This window comes from Tenrec ecaudatus, chromosome 1 (genome assembly GCF_050624435.1).
Source record: "Tenrec ecaudatus isolate mTenEca1 chromosome 1, mTenEca1.hap1, whole genome shotgun sequence".
Lineage (NCBI taxonomy): Eukaryota > Metazoa > Chordata > Mammalia > Afrosoricida > Tenrecidae > Tenrec > Tenrec ecaudatus.
Genome location: NC_134530.1, coordinates 228,240,062 through 228,263,265, shown reverse-complemented (window position 1 = coordinate 228,263,265; position 23,204 = coordinate 228,240,062).

The following is a 23,204-nucleotide window of genomic DNA, read 5'->3' as shown; positions in this document are numbered from 1 at the left end:
TAACCACCCCCTACCCTTGTGACCCTTTGATAAAGTATAAAGTATTATTATTTTCATATCTACCCCGACCCCGCTGTCTCCCTTCCCCCATGGTTTCTGTTGTTCGTCCCCCTGGATGTGTGTGTGTATGTGTGTGTGTGTGTGTGTGTGTGTCTGTGTGTGTGTGTGTGTGTGTGTTTATATGTCGCTCATTGGGATTGGCTCCCCCTTCCTCCCCTCCTTTTCCCACTTTTCCCCTATGCTTCTGTTATTGCTATTCCCATTCCTGTACCTGGACTCCGTGTATCGTGACCTCTTATCTCTTACTGTGTACACGGTCTAATAGGGGGTCTTCTTGCTCTGGTCTAAAGTGAGAGGCAGTACTGAGGTCATGATAGTGGGGTGGGGGTGAGGAAGCCTCAAGGAACCAGAGGAATATTGTGTGTTTACTGCACCCTGGTCGACTCATCCCTTCCCTGTCATCCCTCTGTTGGGGGATGAGCCCTTTTAGAACGAGGTTATCCAACCTGCTCTCTGTGGTGCTGCAGAGTGCGTTCAAAATATCCCATTTGGGGCCAGTAGCTAAACAGTTAACCATTTGTGCCACTCAAGGGCACAGAGAAAAAGGAACAAAATGGGAGAAGAACCCAAACCCAGTCTAAGGTCTCCACTCAGTGTCTCGACTTTGCAGTTTCTGTAGCTCCGATAGCCAGGAAGCTGTGAAAACTTTGGAGGATAACTGATCCCCACCGCTGCACCACACCTTCCCAGATGTCCTTGGCGATTTGTTTTCCTCTTACAAGTTGTCCGAGGAAGTAAGAGGAAAAGACTCTCTGTTTCACTGAAAGACACACACGCACACACACACACACACACACGCACACTTTCTCCCCTACACTTGCTTGCAATCAAATGATAGTATGCAGATTTCCTATCTTAGATCTTGACAAAGATCAAGAAAATTATCCCTTTTTGTAGAATTCCAAGTTCACCTCTTTCCCTGCACTCTACATTGATCTGGAGGATTCCACACAGAACCACTCCTTCTTAGATTAATGGGGAGTTCTTTCCCTGTTCTTTAAGCAGCTCTTCCCATTCCAAGGGCAAAAGTCCACCAGGCATCCTGGCCACCTCTCTTTGGAAAAGTGATTCAAACACAGCTTCATAAATTCTCCAACTCATTAGAAATTAATGGATATTTTCTTCCTTCTAAATTTAAGGTCTGCGGGCTAATTTTTTTTAAACCCATTGAAAAATGGTTTTTTTCCTACCACATTAATAGATTTGGAAATATCTTACTCAGGGACTCAGCTCCCAGGCTCATCCACACTACTTAGAGTCCAAAGATCCCTTGGTGCACCACCCTGTAGAACTAAGCACTCTGAAATTAGTTACCCAGGGAGAGAAGTACAGACATTCTGGGCCCATGAGTTAGGAGACAGTTCCTTCTGAACTAATCTTAATTAGCTCTTTAGGGGCTTTAATTTTCTGTCCAGAAAAAGGAAATGAATATTTGTGTTTTCTATCCTACAGGAAATCCTACCCTACCATGGCAGCCATGAGAACGCACCTTGTAAAATTCAACCCCAGGGAGCATAATGGGCCTCCCATCCTAGCTGCGGCACTCTGAACACTAATGCTGCATTCACACTAACACCACAGCTCCCTCGGTGGATCCGCCACTGACTGCGGTTAGTACGGATACTAAGGCAAACTGAACCCTGGGGGACATAAGACTTTCCAGATATTGGCTTCAGGGCTCCGCAGTGGCCTGCAGAGCCCTCCCGAGACTGCAGGGTGACCTAGGACACTTCCATCGAACATGCGGGCTTTGCTACACTTCTTGGAAGACGCAAGCTGGCGTCATCATCGGATGGTTCTCCTTGTTTCCCTGACTCCTTTCCTAATTTCCCTTGTGCTTCCTCTACTAACATTATCTCTCCAGGATTAATTTTACCGTCGTGTCTGCTTCTCGACGTCTCTGGGTGGTGAAATGGTTCGTATAAGGGACTGCTAATTTTAAGATCGGAAGTTTAAGTCCAACACAAGAGCAACTACAAAGCAATAGCCTGGAGGTTAGTTTTTCATTGTGAACTTTTCACTGTGATTCCAGTACAGGTTTAAAGAGCATGATCAGTTTTACAGTCAACAATTCATACACATACGAGGAGTCCATGGCTGGGAGCAGTGATTACTACGTAGTGTGTGGCCTTGGTTACCCTTCTCTCCTCCTGTCAGGGAAAACATCTTGATTTTTAATAGTATTAGTTTCATACAACATTTGTTATTTTGTGCTTGAAAACTGCCACTCAGCATAATGTCCTCTGGGTTTATCAATATTATGAGGCATATTCACTGTCCTGTAATGCTGCATAGTATTCCATTGTGTGCATAGACTGAAATTTTTCTATCATTTCTTTCACTGGTGAGCATTTGGATTGTTTCCATCTTTTTGATTTTCTGAGCAGTGCTGCAATGAATATGGATATGCAGCTATCTGTTCATGCCACAGTTCTAATTTCTCTAGGATATGCTTGTGTACAAGGTAGAGGCATTGCTGAGACATATGGTGCTTCTATGCCCAACTTTTTCAAGAGTTAGCATGCTGCTTTCCAGAGTGTTGGCAGCATGTTACAGTCCTACCAGTAGTGTATGAAGCTTCTGGATTGAAAAATCAGCCATTGAAAACCTTGTGAAGCACGATCATATTCTGACACACAAGATCTCCGTGAGTTGATTCAGCTGTAAATGGTTTTCTGGTTGTCTGCTTCTCAAAGGGATAATTCACTGAACCACATAAACTAGGACACTCTATCTTTGAGAAGGTGAGAATTCCGTTGGTTAAAGTTTCCTATATCTCCAGGAATTCAGATTGAATTAGCGCATTTATTTAAAGATAAGCCGACCCAAACATCAGCCAAGGCACCTATTGTTTGAAACACTTTTATTGGGGGCTCTTACATCCTTTATCACAATCCATACATTCACCCAGTGTGTCAAGCACATTTGCACATATGCTGCCATCATCATTTTCAATGGATTCTCTTCCCAATTGAGCCCCTGATATCAGCTCCCCATTTCTTCCCCCTCCCTCTCCCATCCACCCTACCTCAAAAACACTTGATAAGTTTTAGATTATTATTTCCATATCTTACATCTTTCTCCGTCACCTCTCACTTACTTTTCTGTTATTTGTCCCCCTGGGAGGGGGTTCTAGGGTGATCCTTGTGATTGATTCTTCCCCTTTCTCCCCCAACCCTCCCCTAATCCTCTTGGTATCTCTACTCTCCTTGTTGGCCTTGGGGGGCTTATCTCTCCTGAATTCCCTGTGTGGAGGGCTCTTATCTGTAGCAGTGCGCATGCTCTGGTCTAATCCAGTCTGTAAGGTAGAATTGAGACTTGCTTGGGCGGTCTGGTCGTTTTCGTGGCAGGAGAGAGATCTTTTGTGACCTGGGGCAGTCTCTGCCAGGCCACATGGTCAAAGGAATCCTATGGGTGCCACGTAAAACCTGAAACTTCTTTTAACTCTCATTAAATTCACTTGGATCACTAGCCCGGCTTCTGCGTGAAATCTTTCTCGCGCGGAGCCAAGGACCAAGGCTGAAATTTAGGCCTGAGAGAAAGACCTTACACAACCCTCTGGTTCCTTGAGATCAACGGTGCATGTTCCAGGCCCAGAGGGAATGTGGAGTCCAGAGGCTCAGAGCATTGATGGCAGCTCACACTGGATTCTGAAATGTTGGCTGAGGCTCTGCAGATCAGATATTCAGAAGTACCTAGCCCCATGGCCACCAATACTAGATGCATGCCATTCTGTTCACATCCAGACCAGGTCCAGTGTGAGCAGAGAGCAGTCTGCCTTTCTCCAAACCCAGTGAGGTCCTAAGAACCAGGTGAAGGCTCATCCCTGAAAGGCCCACCAGGTGCATGCTATGGAGTCTGGAATGTGTTCACCACATGAGGGCAGAATTCACCGAAGAGGCCCCTCCCTTTCCCACCCATTTCATGGCGGTGGGTTAAGAAGACAGACTCCAATTCCAATTCCTCACTGCTGGCATGGGCACAGCAGTGGGGCCAGCCACGAGAATAATTTCTCTAGCCGTGCAGACGAGCTAACGTACAGCGGAGCAAATGTCATCGATACATCACCACCTCCTGTCTGAGTTCGTGGAGAGCTGGCCTCCGAGAACCACAGGCTTTACCAGCAGAGTCCCTGGGTAAAAACAACCTGTTTGCAATCCACTGCGAATCTGAAGGCTGGTGGTCAGAATTCACTCAGCAGTGCCGCAGAGCAAAGGCCTGGCAATGCACTGTTGCAAAGTTTGCAGACAAGAGAAGCGCACGGAGCACAGCCTGACTCTGACACCTGGAGTCGGCATGAGTCTGAATCCACTCAACAGACAGCATTGGCTCCACCCCCAACGCCTGCCCCATCCCACGGCTGCTGCTGTCCCTGGGTGCCGTAGCATCTGTGCTGATGTACAGCCTCAGCTGGTGACTGAATGGAGCTGCCCCAGAGGGTTACCTTGGCTGTAAGCCTAACAGAAGCATTACCAGGTTGTGTCCCCTCAGGGTCATTAGGATCAACTGCCCATGCTCCCCTTTGTGTCAGATAGTGGTCAGCGTGTAAAATTTACAGAGGACCCTGGCTCACGATACCACGTTTACTAAGCCAAAATATAAGAAAGGAAGCAGCCTTCTGGGTAATGCGGTAAGCACACAGATGAAAATAGTGACTCCGTTTCTCTTGCAAGCAGCTCTCCTCCACGTTCCCCATGGGAACACCGGATTCACTAGCACCTCAGAACTCTGGGAGGTCCATTTATCGTCCAGAGAAACTTCAGAGTCACTGCTTGGTTCCTTCCCCAAACGCTGGCTGGTCTTCAGCTGACTGACTTTCATGAGACGAAGCTTGCTTTGGGGGGTATCTTTGACAATGCATAGGTTATACTTTGGGGTTCTCTCAGAAGGCTGAGAAGGAGGGAGTCCTCTTCTGGAATCATCTTGCATGCAAATGATGAACTCTGAGGACAAGGACGTTACATGAAACCTGTCGCTGTCTTGCCAATGCAAGGCATCTTGAAAACTGTTGAATGAATCGACGGATCGTGTTGCTGATTGCTCTTTTTGGTTGTTGTTGTTTTAATAAAACATTCTTTTAATCATTTAAAAAAAAGGTAGAATTGAGCTCATGATAGTGGGGGGATGGAAGCACCAAAGAACTAGAGGAAAGTGTGTTTCATCGGTGCTCTACTGCACCCTGACTGGGTCATCTCTTCCTTGTGACCCCTCTGTGAGTGAATGTCCAATTGTCTACAGATGGGCATGGGGTCTCCACTCCATGACACCCTCCCCAGTGCCCATTCACTTTGGGTATGATTTTGTTCTGGGTCTTAGATGCCTGATACCTGATCCCATTGACAGAGGCACCTAATTTTACTACAAAAAATGCATTAAATATGCAGATAAACAAGCAGCCATCTAGCTTAGAAGCATCAAAGCCCACATGGAAGAAGCACACCAGCCTGTGTGACCATGAGGTATGGAAAGGACCAGGTATCAGATATCAAAGAACAAAAAATCATATCAGTGGGTGCCCACCTTCCCGATATGATCACTGAAGACAAATATGGTGAAGAAAACTGGTGGTGCCCGGCTATAAAAAGATATAGCGTCTAGGGTCTTAAAAGCTTGAAGATAAACAAGCGGCCATCTAGCTCAGAAGCAACAAAGCCTATGTGGAAGAAGCACACCAGTCTGTGTGACCATGAGAAGGGATCAGGTATTAGGCATCAAAGAACAAAAAAATCATATCATTGTAAATGAGGGGGAGTGCATAGTGGAGACCTGAAGTCCATCTGTAGGCAATTGAACACTCCCTTACTGAATGGTTGCTGGGAGGAGATGAGCCAGTCAGGGTGCAGGGTAGCAACGATGAAACATATAACTTTCCTCTAGTTCTTAAATGCTTCCTCCCCTCCACTTTCATGATCCCAATTCTACCTTACATATCTGGCTAGACCAGAGGATGTACATTGGTACAGATTGCAACTGGAAACACAGAGAATCCAGGACAGATGACCCCTTCAGGACCAGTGGTGAGAATGGCAATGCCTGGAGGGTGGAGGGAAGGTAGGGTAAAAAGGGGGAACCGATTATAAGGATCTGCATATAATCTCCTCCCTGGGGGATTGACAACAGAAAAGTGGGTGAAGGTAGACGTCAGACAGTGTAAGATGTGACAAAATAATAATAATTTATGAATTATGAAGTGTTCATGAGGGAGGAGGGAGTTGGGAGGGAGGGGTAAAATGAGGAGCTGATGTGAGGGGCTCAAGTAGAAAGCAAATGTTCTGAGAATGATGATGGCAACAAATGTACAAATGTGCTTGACACAATGGATGTATGGATGGATGGATTGTGATAAGAATTATACAAGTTCCCAATTAAAAGTAGTAATAATAATTACAGTAATAATAAATTCAAGGAAGAAGAAACTGTTGAAATTGATTGTAGTAATGATTGTACAACTCTTCTTAATATGATAGAACTATTGAATTTTATGATATGCGGAAGAAGTGCCAATAACACCGTAAAACATTAAAAAATGTGCTGGGAAACTCGGCTTATGCACGTGTATACATGGTATACATGGAGGAAGCTATCAAAGGGAAGGCCAGTGCTATGAAAAAGAACCCCAAACCTGTGGGTCCCAGGAATTCATGTTTTTCTTTGGTCTTAGAACCTTTCATCTGTGTGCAGGATTCGCATGGTTTTTCCTCCAGAAATGTGCTGCTTTTCCACTCTTAGCCACGTGGTCTGTGTACAGCGCTCTAGGTAACAGGAGTTGACATTTATTGCTAAACTTGCCTCTTGAATCACTCTGAGGGAGACGGTACATGTCTCTGATGTGATTCCATATAGAGACTTAAAATGACAACGCTATCCCTATGTGCATTTATGATGCTCCCATTGCTTTGGACGATTATTTAACAAATGCTGGAAAGAGGCTGCAATTTTCCTCCTGGCTGGGGGGAGGTGAACACTGTATTTATACAAACACTGTAGGGTCATGAAAAGCTTATCCTGGCCCAACTTCAGGGACCTGCATTTCGTATCAAGGACACTTCCTCTGATCAACAGTTAACATAATCTGGACAGATTCCAAAAAACACTAATAGTAGTACTTAGGTGTGCATTCAGTCTTTGCATGCCACACATAACTCACTGTTGCTTCAGATCCCACAGGAGGAACTTGGTAATTCCTGTGAGCTCCTGCCCTTCTTTTTTCCTACTTTGTCATTTGTTCCCACTTGCATGAAACAAGTGACATACGGATAGAATTTGGGTTTCCAGTATGTGTGCTTTCCTTTTATCCCTTTTCCTGGGAAAACAAAACAAAGCAAACGAACAAAAACAAGACAAAACAAAAAACAGGTTAGGTTGTCTTGGAATAGGTAGGATTTTACTTTGTAGCAGAAGCTAGGATTCAGTCCGGATACCTGATCAGAGTTCTCTTACCCATTTATGACTATGTTCATAATAGAATAAATAAAGTTTTAAAAAATCTCTATAAGATGGAAGAATTTTGAAATGACTTGCCTTTTGTTTCTTCTTGTTGAAGCACTGCACGCTCAACTTCTGGGTTTTCTAAAATATTACTGTAATACAAACCACCATTTTTGGCTCACTCTGAAAGCATGTCTAGAGGACAGCTTCCTGCGGAGTACAGTGATTCTGTCCATTCATTTGTTCTTTAACAAATGTTTGTTAAATCTCAACATAGCAAATGTTTCTAGAGCACTGGCTCTATGAGAGGGAGCCCTAGTTGCATGGTGGTTACATATTGGGCTGCTAACCACAAGGTAAGCAATTTGAAACTACCAGCTGCTCAGAAATCCACTGGGGCAGGTCTACTCTGTCCTACATGATCACTAGTATTCAGCATCACCTCAGTGGCATTGAGTTTGGTTTGATTTGGGTCGTTCCTGTGCTAAATAGTAAATTCTTAGTGTTCTAAGTAATGAACAATACAGGTAAGATCTTTGCCTTCATCGAGCTTATTTCTAGCTTGGCACACAGACAATGAGCAAATATATCATCAGGTGAAGTCAATAATATTTCTGTTGAATGTACTATGGGAGAAAACCAGAGGCATCAAGGATGAGTAGAGAGGATTTAGTTTGAGCAGTTGGGCACATTCACAGGCAGGAGCACACTGGGGGTGAAGCAAGGCTGGTGGGAGGTGCATAGGGAGGTACATCAAGAACTCTGTTTTGGAAATTGCTTAATTTGAGGGGCCTAAGAACCTTCTTGGGGGAAGTTTTCATGGAATAATTTACATGTTGAAGTCTCAAGTTCAGGGTAGAAATTCAGGCTCAAGATAAGTATCTGAGATTATATTTCAAACGTTGGGACAAGATGAAATTCTCAAGTTTATGAAGAACACAAACATTCCAAACACTAAAACTTTGCATCTTTCCCACATTTAAGGGTGAGGCAGAGGAAACAGATTTTTTTTATTATTAAATACTTTTATTGGGGGCTCTTACATCTCTTATCACAATCTATACACTCATCCATTGTGTCAAGCACATTTGTACATGTTGCCATCATCATTTTCTTTCTCCTTCTTTTGCCTAAAAAAGTGACATTTATTCAAAAGGAAAATAATAACAAAATGTCCATTCCTTGGCTCCCTTTCCCTCCTCCGCCATTATCATTTTTCAAAGAATTTTCTTTCCACTTGAGCCCTTGGTATCAGCTCCTCATTTCCCCCCTCCATTTCCTACCCTCCCTCCCTCCCTCATGAACCCTTGATAAGTTTTAGATTATTATTTTCATATTTTATGTCATCTTCTGTCACCCTTTACCTACTTTTCTGTTTTTCACCCCCCTGGGAGGGGGTTATATGCTGATCCTTGTGGTCAATTCTCCCTTTCTCCCTCCACCTTCCCCTTATCCTCCTGGTATCCCTATTCTCATTGTTGACCCTGAGGGGTTTATTTACTCTGCAATCCCTGGGTTATGGGCTCTTACCTGTAGCAATGTGCATGCTCTGGTATCTGATTTGTAAGGTAGAAATGAGGTCATAATAGTGGTGAGGAGGAAGAATTAAAGAACTAGAGGAAAGTTGTGTGTTTCATTGGTGCTATAATGCACATGGAAAGGCTCATCTCTTCCTTGTGACCCTTCTGTGAGGGATGTTCAATTGTCAACAGATGGGCTTTGGGTCTCCACTCCTCATCCTGTCTCCCCCGCCCCATTCACATCAATATGATTTTGTGCTCGGTCTTAGATACCTGATACCTATCCCATTGACACCTTATGATCACACAGGCTGGTGTGCTTCTTCCAAGTGGTTTTTGCTGCTTCTCAGCTAGATGGCCGCTTGTTTATCTTCAAGACTTTAAGACCCCAGATGCTATATCTTTTGATAGCCAGGCACCATCAGCTTTCTTCACCACATTTGCTTATGCACCCATTTTGTCTTCAGTGACTTTTTCAGGAAGGTGAGCATCAGAGAATGCCAGATTATTTGAACAAAATGGTCTTGTGTTGAGGGAGTACTTGAGTCAAGGACCAATGTTCATCTGCTACCATAATTCTTAACACATAACTATAAGTACATAGATCTATTTCCCTCTCATCATATATAAATATATTTACATATGGACATGTCTGTGTTTAGATCTCTATAAATGTCCTTTGCCTCTTGGTTCTTTCCTTTATTTCCTTTTACTTTCCTCTTGTCCCACCATCATGTTTGGCCTTCATCTGGGTAGAATAATTCCTCGTTTTTACATTGCCCTCGATTAAGCCCCACTAGGCATCCTATGCCCTTCTCTCCATTTATTTTAGTTCATGTGTTTTTCCCTTGCCCCTGGGTTATTTGCCTCCACCCCTTCCTTTCTCCCACTCCTCCTTCTCCCATACCCCCCTGGAACTGTCAGTTCCATTGTTTTAGTCTCTGAATTGTTTAGAGGAAAGATTTATCAGAGGATTAGTACTTGATATGTGCTAGGTACTAAGCCATATGTCAGAACTACAACGAAGAAAAAAACATTAGACTTCAAGCTCTTTGAGCACAGGTAGGTTTTTTATTCTTTTGGGGATTTTTAGCAACCAGCTCCATGTCTCGGTGTTTTTAACAACAACAGAGAGAGAATAGTTGAAAGCTCCCTATGGACCATGATGAAGCAAAGACTTGGATTAATTTGATGAGAGCCTATTAGGGAAAAACGACCAAGATTTTAGTACAGTGAGTTAGATACCTTAGAAAACCATTATAATCAGTATGATTGCTTCTCAAATGGGGTTTTGTGCCAAGCATTTGCGAATGTAAGGGAAACCCAAGGCCAGGGTCTGTACCAGAGAGGATGATGCTTCAATTGAGAGAAGAAAGGATGGATTTTCACTAGGAAGACAAGGCTCTGGGCTGGCATTTCTTAAATTTTTGAAGTTCAACATTTCTGTTGTACAATTGGGTGTGTTTGTTTTCCTAGGAGAGTGCCTTTCTTCACTATGCAATCACTTCTTATATTTTGTGATTTTGACATCCTTTTTTTAAATCATTTTATTAGGGTCTCATACAACTCATCACAATCCATACACACATCAATTGTGTAAAGCACATTTGGACATTCATTACCCTCATCGTTCTCAATACATTTTCTCTCCACTTACGTCCCTGGCATCAGCTCCTCGTTTTTCCCCTCCTTCCCCACTGCCCCCTCCTTCATGAACCCTTGACAATTTACAAATTTCTATTTTGTCATATATTTCCCTGTCCAATGTCTCCCTTCACCCACTTTTCTGTTGTCTGTCCCCCAGGGAAGAGGTCACATGTAGATCTAATCAGGTCCCCCTTTCCAACCCACCCTCCCTCCACCCTCCCAGTATCTCCACTCACACCACTGGTCCTGAAGGGATCATCCACCCTGGATTCCCTGTGTTTCCAGTTCCTATCTGTACCAGTGTACATCCTCTGGTCTAGCGAGACCTGCAAGGTAGAATAGGGATCATGGTAGTGGGGGGGCGGGGAGAGAAGCACTTAGGAACTAGAGGAAAGTTGTATTTTTCATCGTTGCTACATCGCACCCTGACTGGCTCATCTCCTCCCTGAGACCCTTCTGTAATGGGATATCCAGTGGCCTACAAATGGGCTTTGGGTCTCCACTCCACACTCCCCCCTCATTCACTATGGTAAGATTTTTTTGTTCTGATGATGCCTGATACCTGATCCCTTCAACGCCTCTTGATCGTGCATGCTGGTGTGCTTCTTCCATGTGGACTTTGTTGCTTTTGATTTGGATGGCTGCTTGTTTGCCTTCAAGTCTTTAAGACCCCAGATGCTGTATCTTTTGATAGTCGGGCACCATCACCTTTCTTCACCAACGTCGTTTTTCAACTGCTTTGTCTTCAGCGGTTGTGTCAGAAATGTGATCATCATAGAATGCCAATTTAATAGAAGAAAGTATTCTTGCATTGAGGGAGTACTTGAGTGGAAGCCCAATGTCCTTTTGCTACCTTAATACTAAACCTATAAATATATGCACATAGATCTATTTCCCCATCCTCATTTATAAATATATTTGCATATGTACATGTCTTCATCTAGACCTGTATAAATGCCCTTTGCCTCCAAGCTCTTTCCTCTATTTCCCTTGAGTTTACTCCTGTCCCACTATCTGTCTAAATAAGATAGGCTGGATGAACAATCTGGAGGAGAAAATAATGGGACCGACAGTTCAGGGGGGAACATGGGTGAGGGGGATGTGGGGGAAAGGTAGTAGTGTTAACAAACTCAGGGATAAGGGAACAACAAGTGATCCAAATCGGTTGTAAGGAGGGTGTGGGAGGCCTGGTAGGGTGTGATCAAGGGTAATGTCACCGAGAGGAATCGCTGAAACCTTGGTGGGGACTGAGCGTGACAGTGGGATTTTGACCTCATTCTTATCCCATGTCCATAAAGTATATTTACAAAGATTTCAAACAACCTATCTCTATTGTTATTGTTATCTACTGTTGAGTAGACCTGATCCATAATGGCTTCACCAGCATGCTCAAGTCCATTATTATGGCTACAGGGCCAAGCTACCTCACCAAGAGCCTCCTCCCATGCTTCCGTCAGTCCACTATTTCACCAGATATAGTGATTGATTCCTCCCGATAATGTGTCCAAAGCAAATGAGTTGGACAATGTTCTGTTGTAATCCATAAAGTTTCATTGGCTGGTTTTCAGAGACAGATCACCCGTCTTTCTTCCTCATTTGTCTTAACTCAAAGGCTCTGCTGAAACGTGACCACCGTGGACAGCCTGCTGCCGTTTGGAATAGGATGGCATTGCTTTGAGCATCCCCACAGCATGCAAGCCACCGCCGCGGACACAGTACAGCTGACAGGGTGCTGACTGGAGCCTTTATCCAGTGCCTACTCGGGACATCTCTTTAAGGGGCTTTCACACAGTTAGATGAGAAACAAATGTTAACTGTCAACTCTAAGACAAAATATGCTAAATAGGACTCTGAGCTACAATGCACGCATGCAAAGGGGGAAGATATGGCTTGGCCAAGGAAGGTTGCGAGGAGAAAGTAACTTTGGACTGATACGTGGGTCTGTATAAGATATGGAGGTGGATTGTGCTTGGGACTGAAGACATGAATGTGCAAAAGCATAAAGGTAATAAAATGGTTGGTATATGAGGAGCAGGATTGACTGGACAAGTCAGTATTTAAAACATGTTGTAGGAGATTGGCTATAATGGTTTGCAGTCCAGTCAAGGAAGGCTTAGGATATCATGCCAGGACAGTTAGGTTTTAGTCTGTAGGAAATAGAGATGCTCTTTTGAAGAGGACATAAATCTCTGGGGTAGCTCCTCAAATACCAAATTAATAGGTGGAAACTCTCAGTAAGCTAGGGAGAATGTTTTATACATAGAAAGATGAGTGAGAGAGTTGCATCCTGCTTCAGCTGGAAAGTGTTTTTATAAATCATAATCATATCTTGTAAAGTCCCATTAAGTCTTGCTTCCAGCTCATTAGTTTGAGGACATTAGGCTGACAGTTTTGGACATGTGACCCCATAATATTCTCAGTGATATTCTCAGCTCCAAGACAGAAATGCAAACCATTAGCCTGGCCATACTTTCCTTTTAAAAAAATCAATTTTAGAGATGGCATTAGAATTTCTTAGTAAATATGGTGTATTGATCACACATCTATTTCTTCTCCTTCCCTGAACCTCATGAAACAACCTCACTTGAATAAAAGAGCATAACACCAGAGGAAATGGTAGGAGTGGACAGAATACAAGTTCCAGTTTTGCTCCCTTTATCTGTCTCCAGAATCTAGCGTGAAGCAGGTGAACAAGTTTTGAATCAATTCATTAGTAATTAAAAATAGTTGGATACACTCTTTGTAAGATGAAGAGGTGGTGTGGGACAGTGTTGGCTGACCATGCAGAGAGGTGGTGGGTCCATCCAACCTGTGAACTGCAGAGAGAGAAAGTAGTGATCCAGGAGTGATACTTTCTGGACACGCTGCTGCCTCTGCAGGGTTAGCGTGTATAATCCTGTTGTAACCATTCATCGCATTGCGATTCACCCTGATCCAATTTTTCATGCTCTTTAGATGCAGAAACAGACATGTTATGTCCTTGGGGAGCTACTCTGCCAGATTGGGTATTGTCATCCCTACCCAAGAAGAATCCATTGGGCCCAGTGAAAGGTTAGTGTTTATGCTCAGCAACAAGAGAGTGGGGTGTTTCAAACTGGGGGTGCTTTTTTAAATGTCCGTAAGAAACTACCTTCTGCAATGCTGGATTACCCAGTCAGCTAGGTGAGCTTGGATTTACTCTGTCATTAACCTTTACCTTCAGTCTATGTGTCCTCGGGTCAAAGGATGCTGATGCTGGTCACTCAGGTCATTGTCTCTTTTACTCCTCGCTGTTGTTGTTAGCTGCTGTGGAATCAGGCCTGGTTTTGGGCAACTCCATGCACAATGGAATGAAACACTGTTGTTTCCTGTATGATCCCATCATTAGTTATGGATCAGATGTGATACACTGGGTGTTCAGTGACTGGTTGTCAGAAATGGATCACTAGGACTTTCTTCATAATCTTCATTAGTTTGAAAGATCGATAGAAACCCATTAATCTAAAGCAACATTCAAGCTTTCATTGATGGTTGGTGACTGCTTATAAATTGTCAAGACTAGAAATTGAACCTCGGTTCATTATTGAAGGTGGGAATTCTACCACTGAACTACTTACTATTGGCCCTTTATTTCTTATTTGCATCACAAATCTTAAAATACTTTCCCCTAAAATTAAAGTAGAAAAACCTGCATATTGTGCAGATGATTATCTGCTTGTAGAAGAAACTAAGAGACATTCTGTATATGGGCAACTGTACAGAATTGATCAGGGGACAATAAAGGAGGAGAGGCATTGTGGACTGGTCTTGAATGTAATCGGCTTGAGTCAGGATAGCCTAATCAAAGGAATCAGCTCCTACTGTAAAGACCAGGTCTAGATTCAAGTACCTATCAGTTTTGGGTAAACTTGTTAAACAACTTCTCTATGAGAATCTGTTTCTCTATCGGTAGCATGGAGGTAATTGGTAAAACACAGGGAATGTATTCAATTAACCAGTTGCTTAATGTGTGTTTAGTTTTAACAAGCAGTCCTGCAGGTAACTAGTGAAGAAAAAAAAAGACATGAAAGAACCAAAATTTGACATGGTTCATCTAACATGCCCAAAAAAACAGAGACCCTGGATCTGCAGGAAATGAGCGATTGGGACCCTGTAGAGTCTGCGCTCACGTGGGATTGCCTGTGGCCTCGCGGAGCTGTTCTTTTCTTCTGCATATTCATCTAAGAAGCAGTGTGATAAATCATTCACTTTCCGGTTGCCTGATAGCTGAGAGAGGGCTCTGTCACTATTGGTGTCCAGTTATTTGATCACATAGCAACGATCAGGGTAGTTGGAAAATACGTGTCCTCCTTTTGGTCCGTTTACTTCTCTGCAGCGTTTGAGGTGTTATTTATATGAGATAAAATTTGCACATTTTAGGAGCACAGTTTAGTGAAGTTTGATAAATATGCAATCATGTAACTCGTCTCACAATCACGACATGGAGTCATTCTTTTCACCCTAGAAAGCTTCATTGTTCTGCTGCTTTTAAAATGTCACCAGGAGTCCTTGGGAGCGCTGTCTACCTCATGCACAAGGATCTTTTTATAAGAAAATATTTTAGGGGACATTTTATGTAAAAGCTTTCATTTCAGTGACATGTTCAACGTTTACACCGTGGGAGAATTCCAGGTCTGAAGTTCCAGCGTGTCTCTGAGTTTGTTGGCTCAGCCAAAGGCCACACTTCCATCTGCCTCTGCTGTCCATGTGGAGTATTGTCACAGATGGTAAAGACTAACCCAGTGATCTCATCTTCTCTCCATTCATGCTGGCTGTCATTGTCACAGTTCTTGGTCAGCATCACAATTCATCCATTAATATTGAGCCATTCCTTCGCCAGTAAACTGCAGAAAGTGTCACAGATGTTCCCAGCTCCACCAAGAGCAGTTGCTTCTCTTGAAAGCTGTCCAGTGGGCTTTACATTCTTTTCAGTTATTCATGAACGTCCATCCAGCACATTCTGAATTTCAGTCCTTTTTTATAAAATAAGTGAGAATGTAATCTGTTTCTGCCGCATGCTTTTCTCTCTGTCTGATAAAACTGTTCTTCATGGTAACTATGTCAAAGTGAATCTTAGCTTCCATTTGTTCATGCATTCATTTTCTCACTCAATAACAAGCATTCAGTCAATATAAGGGTTGCCTATGCCAGTTATCAGAAGATTCCATGGATGGTAAGAGGTGAGAGAGAGGAATAAACATAGTAAACATATATAATAAATGTCATTTAATCTGTGGGAAGACAATATGGTGGGAACTGAAGCACTAAGCAATCAACCCAATCTAAGAGAATCGGGAATAGAATTTTCAAAGTACCATGAACTACCAGAAGACCAAGCACATTTTTCTTTGAGGAAGAGCAACCAGAATGCTCCTTAGAATTGAGGAGAGTGAGACTTTATTGCAGATACTTTGGCCACATTATCAGGAGCAGTCAGCCCTTGGAGGAAGACCATCAACGAGATGGATTGACATGGTGGCTGCAGCAGGGGATTCAAACGTAACAATTGTGAGGATGGAGCCAGAAAGGGTGGTGTTTAAATCTGTGGTAATATGGTCACTATGAATCAGATCCAATTTAAGGGTATCTAACAACAATAATCACAAACAAATCAGAAAAGTTGACATTCAAGTAGATCATGAAAAGTTTTACAGGTGAAGAAAAGGGGAAGGGCATATTAGCTAGAGGAAACAGGATTTCCAAAATTATGTGTCATAAGTTGAACTGGGTATAGTTCAACCAGGCAATGGAAAGATGTTCTGCAAGGCTATCTGTAGTGAGGAGAGATGGAAATTAAGGCTAAATGGGTGGACTAGGGGCAGCTATTGGTACTTGTATAGAAAGCTAAAGACTTTGAGCTTCATCTTATGAGCATGGCACTTATTGGAGATATTGAGGCATGAGGGCACACTATTCAGAGGGTTTTTTAAAGATGATTTATGAAACATGTCAAATGATGTGGCATCAGAAGATCCAAATAGCATGACACTAGTTTAAAAGTATAGTAGAGTAAGCTCAGGGTGTTCATTGCTGAAGAACAGGGTCAGGCTCTGAATACTCAGTAATGAAAAAATGTCAAGTTAAAGTTATGCAAGTGTGGTGTCTTTTAAATGGTGACATTTATCAAATAGTGCTTTTAATGCCCCAACATAGGGACTCCACATGCAATCTCGTAGAGACAAAAGTGCATTTGACGCATTCATGAATGTAAGGACTGAGCCAAGGGGCCCCATTTCCCCTGTGCCATGGACCCCTAAGCAGATGAGAGAGAAACGGGCTTTCAGGAGTGCTCTTGTAACGAGTGGAAAATAGAGAATGATTTCAAGAGACGTTTCTGGGACAGAATTCACGGAATTAAATAAGTAGTTAAGGCTTTATATATTTGAAGTTCAATTGTGAAGTTGGTGGGTTGATGGTCACAGAAGCAATGTGAATAGATGGGATTACCAATGGGAAGGAGGGAAATGGTGAGGTCAAACGGGGCGATTCAACTAGCTTTTAACAGCCCAAACTTGGTTTGGCTCTAACATTTTACACTCCTCTGGACATTATAGGTTTAAAAGATTGCTTTCCTCTCTCAGTGTTATTGGGAAAAAAAACAGACGAATAACAGAAATATGGGTGAAGGGAGACAGCAGACAGTGTAAGACACACACAAAAAAATAATCATATATAGTTGATCAAGGATTCATGACGGTGGGTGATTCATTAATTTAAAAAGAAAGAAAGAAAAAAACAAAACCCCAACCAATCACAGCATTGCCCCGCTGGTCCTCTTGGAGATCATTACTGTTGCCAAGTGCTAGTGAGTAGGCTGTAAAATCACTGTGACCTTGTGTCTAACTCAGAGGAAAAAGGTTGCCAGGCCCATCATTCTCACAATAGCACAGCAGTAGGTGTGTTTGCGCATGTGGTTGTAGACACCATGCCAACTCATCTCATAGAGTCTTCCTCTAGTTTGGGGTTGACTCTTTACTTGGCTTCTGAGAATTACCTGGCTCCAACAGTAAGAAGTCAGCATGCACTCATTCTAAAAGAGGAGCTAGATGCCTTCTTGGAGTCCATCGTTGTTCAATATGCTTAGATCTCAATGCAGACTTACTGCTCCCACGCTCACCCACCAGCCCACTAGAGGCCTTTGTGTTCATCCTCATTGTCCCCAACAGCCTTCTCTACTTATTGCTCAAGAAACCCTTTCCTGACCCAAAGAAGCATCTCTCTTCTCCTTGACTTCACCTAGACGACGTCAGAGTTTCTCCTGGGATTCAATTATTCTGAGACGCTAAAGATGTGAATGTATAAAGTACAGATTTGGGTTGTTTTATTTAAAATCTAGCAGGAGCCTTACTTAAAGATAAACTTCCTAATGGATATTATCGCCATCCCCTTGCCAATCCTCCCTTAGCTACACTATTTGGCAGGTCTCATCTTAAATCTCATTTTCAAAGGGTGTAAGTTTCTTCTTCTCACTTGCCCCCGGGGGACAATTAGATTTATCTTTTATTGCCTTTGGGTGAATATTCATGTTCTAAGTGAAGACCATATGCACTTGTGTAAGTCAGACCTCAGACGCTAAGAATATATACCACGTAGATTCAAAGGCGGGGGAGTATTTTTATTACCCCAGGAGGGTCAAGACCAGGTTGCTCCTCAGTCCTGGGATTGAGCTATGTACATAATGAATGTTTATCCTAAGGACAAACCCAGTGAAATAGAGAATAGGAAACATGGTTTTATTTCCACAGAAATATTTGAGTGAGAGAATCACGAACGTTTTGACCCTGAGGAGAAGTGAAACTGAGGAAGAGTGAACATGAGGGGATTTGGTAGGGGGTGGATGTTTTTTATTTATTAAAGAAAAGAAAACAAATCACTTTCCAAAGATAGTTTAAGCGCCACCCTGCCTCAAGGAAGGGCAATGGCTACGTGGCTTCTGAAGGTCTTTTTTAACCTTAGGTTTTGTATAGCCACTCCGGCAGAAAATGTATTCCCTGAGTAAAGCCGAACTGTACTTTTCCAAATGAAAATTCAAAGCCCCTGTTTCTGGCTTCATGTCCCCATTCCAGTGATATAGGAGGCAGTTTCAAAAAGTTTGTGGAAAAGGTCAAATTTTTTCACAAACTTTCAATTCCGCCCCCTCAGATTTTTATTCTTGATGATGAAACACAGCATCATCTCTCAGACGCTGACATTCTCTTTCAGAAAAAGCAGCAAGTTTCCTTAGTGATCTGGGTGAGTCCCAGGCAACCCTGATGCTGAGCTGAGAGCTTCATTGTTGATTACTTGCCATGCTTCACCCCAGTTGCGTTGCAGCGTGGGGACCTAGCGACATGGCAGAGACTTCATTCATTCTGGACCAGAAGGAAGCAATAAGGGTTGGTGACAGGGGCCCTGCATTGGAGCTTGGGAGACCGGAATGCAAATAGCCAGGCCTCCTTACACCTCACATGATAATAGTTATAAATTTAGACACTAGAGTCTGAACTATGTTTACCTAGTCTACCAATTCTTAGCTGAACAATTCTGTGCAAACTACTCAAACTCTTAAAACTCAGCTTATGGTTTCACTTTCCAAAAATGTTTTATGACGATGTCTAATTTATATAGGCGTGGTGAGGATGAACTCTCTTAAATATACGCATGTGTTTTGCTGTTAGGCATCATCAGTCCACATTTGACTCATAGTGAGTAGAATTGCCCCATAGGATCTTCCAGCTTGATTGCAGATTGCTACATTTTTCTCCCTGGGAGCCACTGGCTGGGTTTGAACCACCAACCTTCTGTTTAGCAGCCAAGTGTTTACCACCAAACCCAAAACAAACTCACTGCCACCCAGTGGATTCCAACTCATACAGTCTTCAAGGGCTACTTCTTCCCAAGTAGGCAGCTACTTCCTTCTTCATTGTCTGTTCTTAGTCTGCAAGCTCCACTAAAACCCGGTCACTTTCAGTGACCTTGCTGCATTTGAAATACCAGTGACATAGCTTCCAGGATCACAGCAACACACAAGCCACCACGGTACAGCAAACTGACAGGCAAGTGGGCTCAGGTATTGGAACAACGATGAGGATGATGCAGGACCGGGCAGGGTTTTGTTTTATTGTGCATAGGGTTCTGTTGTGCTGTGGGCTGGGGTCAACTTGAGGGCACCAAACAACACAACAACAACAGTAGCCAGTGGATTCTGACTCACAGTGACCCTATCGAAAGAATAGAACTGCCCCTTTGGGATTTCTGAGGCTATAAGTCTTTGGGGGAGCAGAAAGCTCATCTTCCTTCAAATTGCTGATCTTATGGTCAGCAGCCAAATGCATAACCAACTATGCCACTAGGGCCCCCTAAATGTATGTGTTATGTGCAGTTCATCATCTGGTGCTCAGTACACTTAGATCTTCTCATAAGGTTAATTTGTAAACAGGGGGAGATTGGATGAAGAGAAAAGGCCGCTGTGAACTTTGATAAGCTGAGTCAAATAATACTCTTTCTATAGTGACATCTATTTCATCACCTGCTCCCAACCCCCTTTATGGGGTCCCATAAATCCCCCCAACCACAGGCCAATGGTCATGACCCTGAGAAGCTGGCCTGCTCTTTCCCATAGCACGCGGCCCCTTCTCTACTTGGTGGTCTGCGTTTGATGAAGGAGCCTGGCAGGTCTGACAGTGTACATTCTCTCCTCCCTGCCCATTAAGCCTGTCAAACCCTGAGCAATGGTGTTGCCAAGCCTTTTCCTATGAGCAATCTGCGAGACTGCCTGGCATTCATAAGTTCCGGAGCTGGGTTCCCCCCGCCCCCCTGAAACAAAGTCATCTCCAAACTTTTACATTATAGATCATCCCAGAGCTTTATTTTCACCATCACTGAGCTGGAAAGGGGACTAAGATATCCCATATTTTCCTCCTCAAAATCCCGCATCTCAAATAAAACCCCTTTTGATTCTCATTTTTTCCATTTGCTCTCCTAATGCTCAAACGAAAAGGAGACTTTGCCTTTTGATTTTCAATCCTTTGTCAATTTTCCAGTGGCTGCCAACCCAAGATCAGAAGGGACGGCTCCAGCAACTTCTCCTAGGCGAGGGCGGGATGGGGTGGCAGCTTCATCACCAGGCAGACGGGGCTGCCTGGTGTTCTCTAAATGCCAGTTTCACCAATTCCCCGGAACTATTTTGTCTAAACAGCTCTGAGAACAGTGCAGTTTGTGAGGCAGTCTGGCTTTGACTGTCATGTGCGGTGTAGGATGTGTGTGTATGTGAGAGGCAAGGACTGCGGAAGATGAGAGTCAAGTTCCAGCTCCTCCGCGCTTCGCTGAGCAACCAGGATAATTTAGTTCTCCGATCACTCTAACTATGCAATCTGATGTCTTAATTTACAGAAAGGTGATCATAACTTGTGTGTGTGTGCTGAGCCCATCAAGGTCATTTGCGATTTGAATGAGGGCCCATGAAGTGTGCTTAACCTCCACATTTGTTACCCTAATGTCGGGATTCCAGGCAGGGAGTGTATTCATGGATTGAGGACAATGTCTTCTTTGGAGTGCTTCTGGTGCATCTCAAATCACATGTGTAAGGTAGTCATGTAACCCTAATTATATACACATACAAACACACACATTATGCATACTTGGTATGCACACTGCATCCTTAGGCAATTCCATCGCATACAGTGCATCACACATTGCATATATTTCCTGGAAGAGTACCAAGCACAATGCATGGGATGTCACCTAGGCATTAGGCATCGCATATAGAGACGTGCATAATTAACAAAGTACATGAGGATTTGGGTTAGAGGGGGCTTTATAATAGTAAGGTTCTAAAATGCATGATGCCACTCCACCAACCCTAGTTTGTTATGCACAGCAGAGAGCCCAGAGCAAGAAACGTAACTTGGGAGGAATTCTTGGAAACAGAATAGCTGATCCCTTTCCACCCTCCCACAAAGATTGTGAGACGGGAGTCTGAACATAGCAGTGTTTCCCAAGTGACCCGGGTCTTGGGTGACCTGGGCTCTTCCCAGGCCCCTGGGAAATGCCTGATGCATTTCAACTGATCTCAAAGTGGCCCAGGCTGACAGAGCTTGTTGTTCTATTACTGGATTGTTATTAAGCCTTGTTCTCCCTTCCCTTTGAATTTCTTAGATATTGGTTTTTATTCTAGCCGACTCTTCACAGGAGGACAGGAGAAATTCATTTGACAGTTGCAATTTATTGTTCCAAAATTAAATTGACACTATCCTTTCGTCTTTTTTCTCTGAACCTCATTTTACATATGTTTTCACCATGTCTCTATTTCTTATTTTACTCTCTTGTCTCTTTCGTTTTACCTCTCCCTTTTGCCTTCTCTCACCACACTGTCACTTCTCACCCCCACCCCCCGCCCCTCATTTAATATATAATTTTTCTTGCTCTTCTCTATAAGCTTTGGTGCGTTCATGATTTCGCTTGGTCACTTGGAAAGTGTTTTCATAACTATTGCCCTAAAAGGGCAACTGCTGCTCAAGACTAGAGAGGGCATTTCTGGGGCCTGGCATGCTTTTCCTTCGCTTCCCTTGGCTTGGCCATGTGGCATTCAAGGACTTGACCGTTTCAGTTAGGGTATCGACTACTAACTTGGGCCTATTCTTATGTAGAGGCACTACTTGCATGGAGAGAGGACACTTTGCCTAACCTTACACAGTTCCTAATTTGGCAATGCTAGGGGGCCCTGTGCTGCACAGGGAAGCAATACTTTCCGTTGCTGACCAAAAAGTTGGTGGTCTTAGGTTGCCTGGAGGGTACTTGAAAGAAAAGCCTAATTATCTAGTCAAAAATATATACATCACTGCTTGAAAACCCTGTAGAGAGCTGTCTTACTCTGACCCACATGAAGTTGCTGTGAGTCAAAGTGGACTTGATGGCGATTCTTTTTGGCAATGGGAAAAGGCAGGGGTTATCCAGGCTTTATGGAATCTTCAGCTGATAAGAAAAAGAATGCAAATTATAGATAGATAGATAGATAGATAGATAGATAGATAGATAACTCCATACAGATAAACAGGCTCATAAGAGGGCTGCATACAATGAGAGGCCCTGGTGCTTAAGCTTCATTTATCAATTTTAAGAGAAATTTACTTCTAAAGCATTGTTTGCTTTGGCACAGTCTTTTTATGAGGCCTTCGATCATTCACCTGTCATGTAACCACTTACATTTAAATACAAGACCTAATTAACATTCAGCTTTAGAAGCGATTGTTCAGTCTAGTCCATGATTGCCTTCTAAATGGCCTGCCACAATCGTTCTTGATTTGGGATTTTTATTCCAGCCTCGGATCTCAGGATTTAGCTTCCTCTTCTGACTGGCCTGCGGTTCGATAGGCTTCAACCCCTCTCTTTCCAGACAGGCTTACATAGGCGTTCAGATAGGCGTTCTCTATTGGACAATTAGACCAACAGACCCACCCACATCTCACTGCCCAGAGGTGAAGAAGTAGAGTAATGCCTGAGTAGGTGAGATCTGGTTGTCTTGTTGGAAATTAAATGAGACTTTACAGAGTG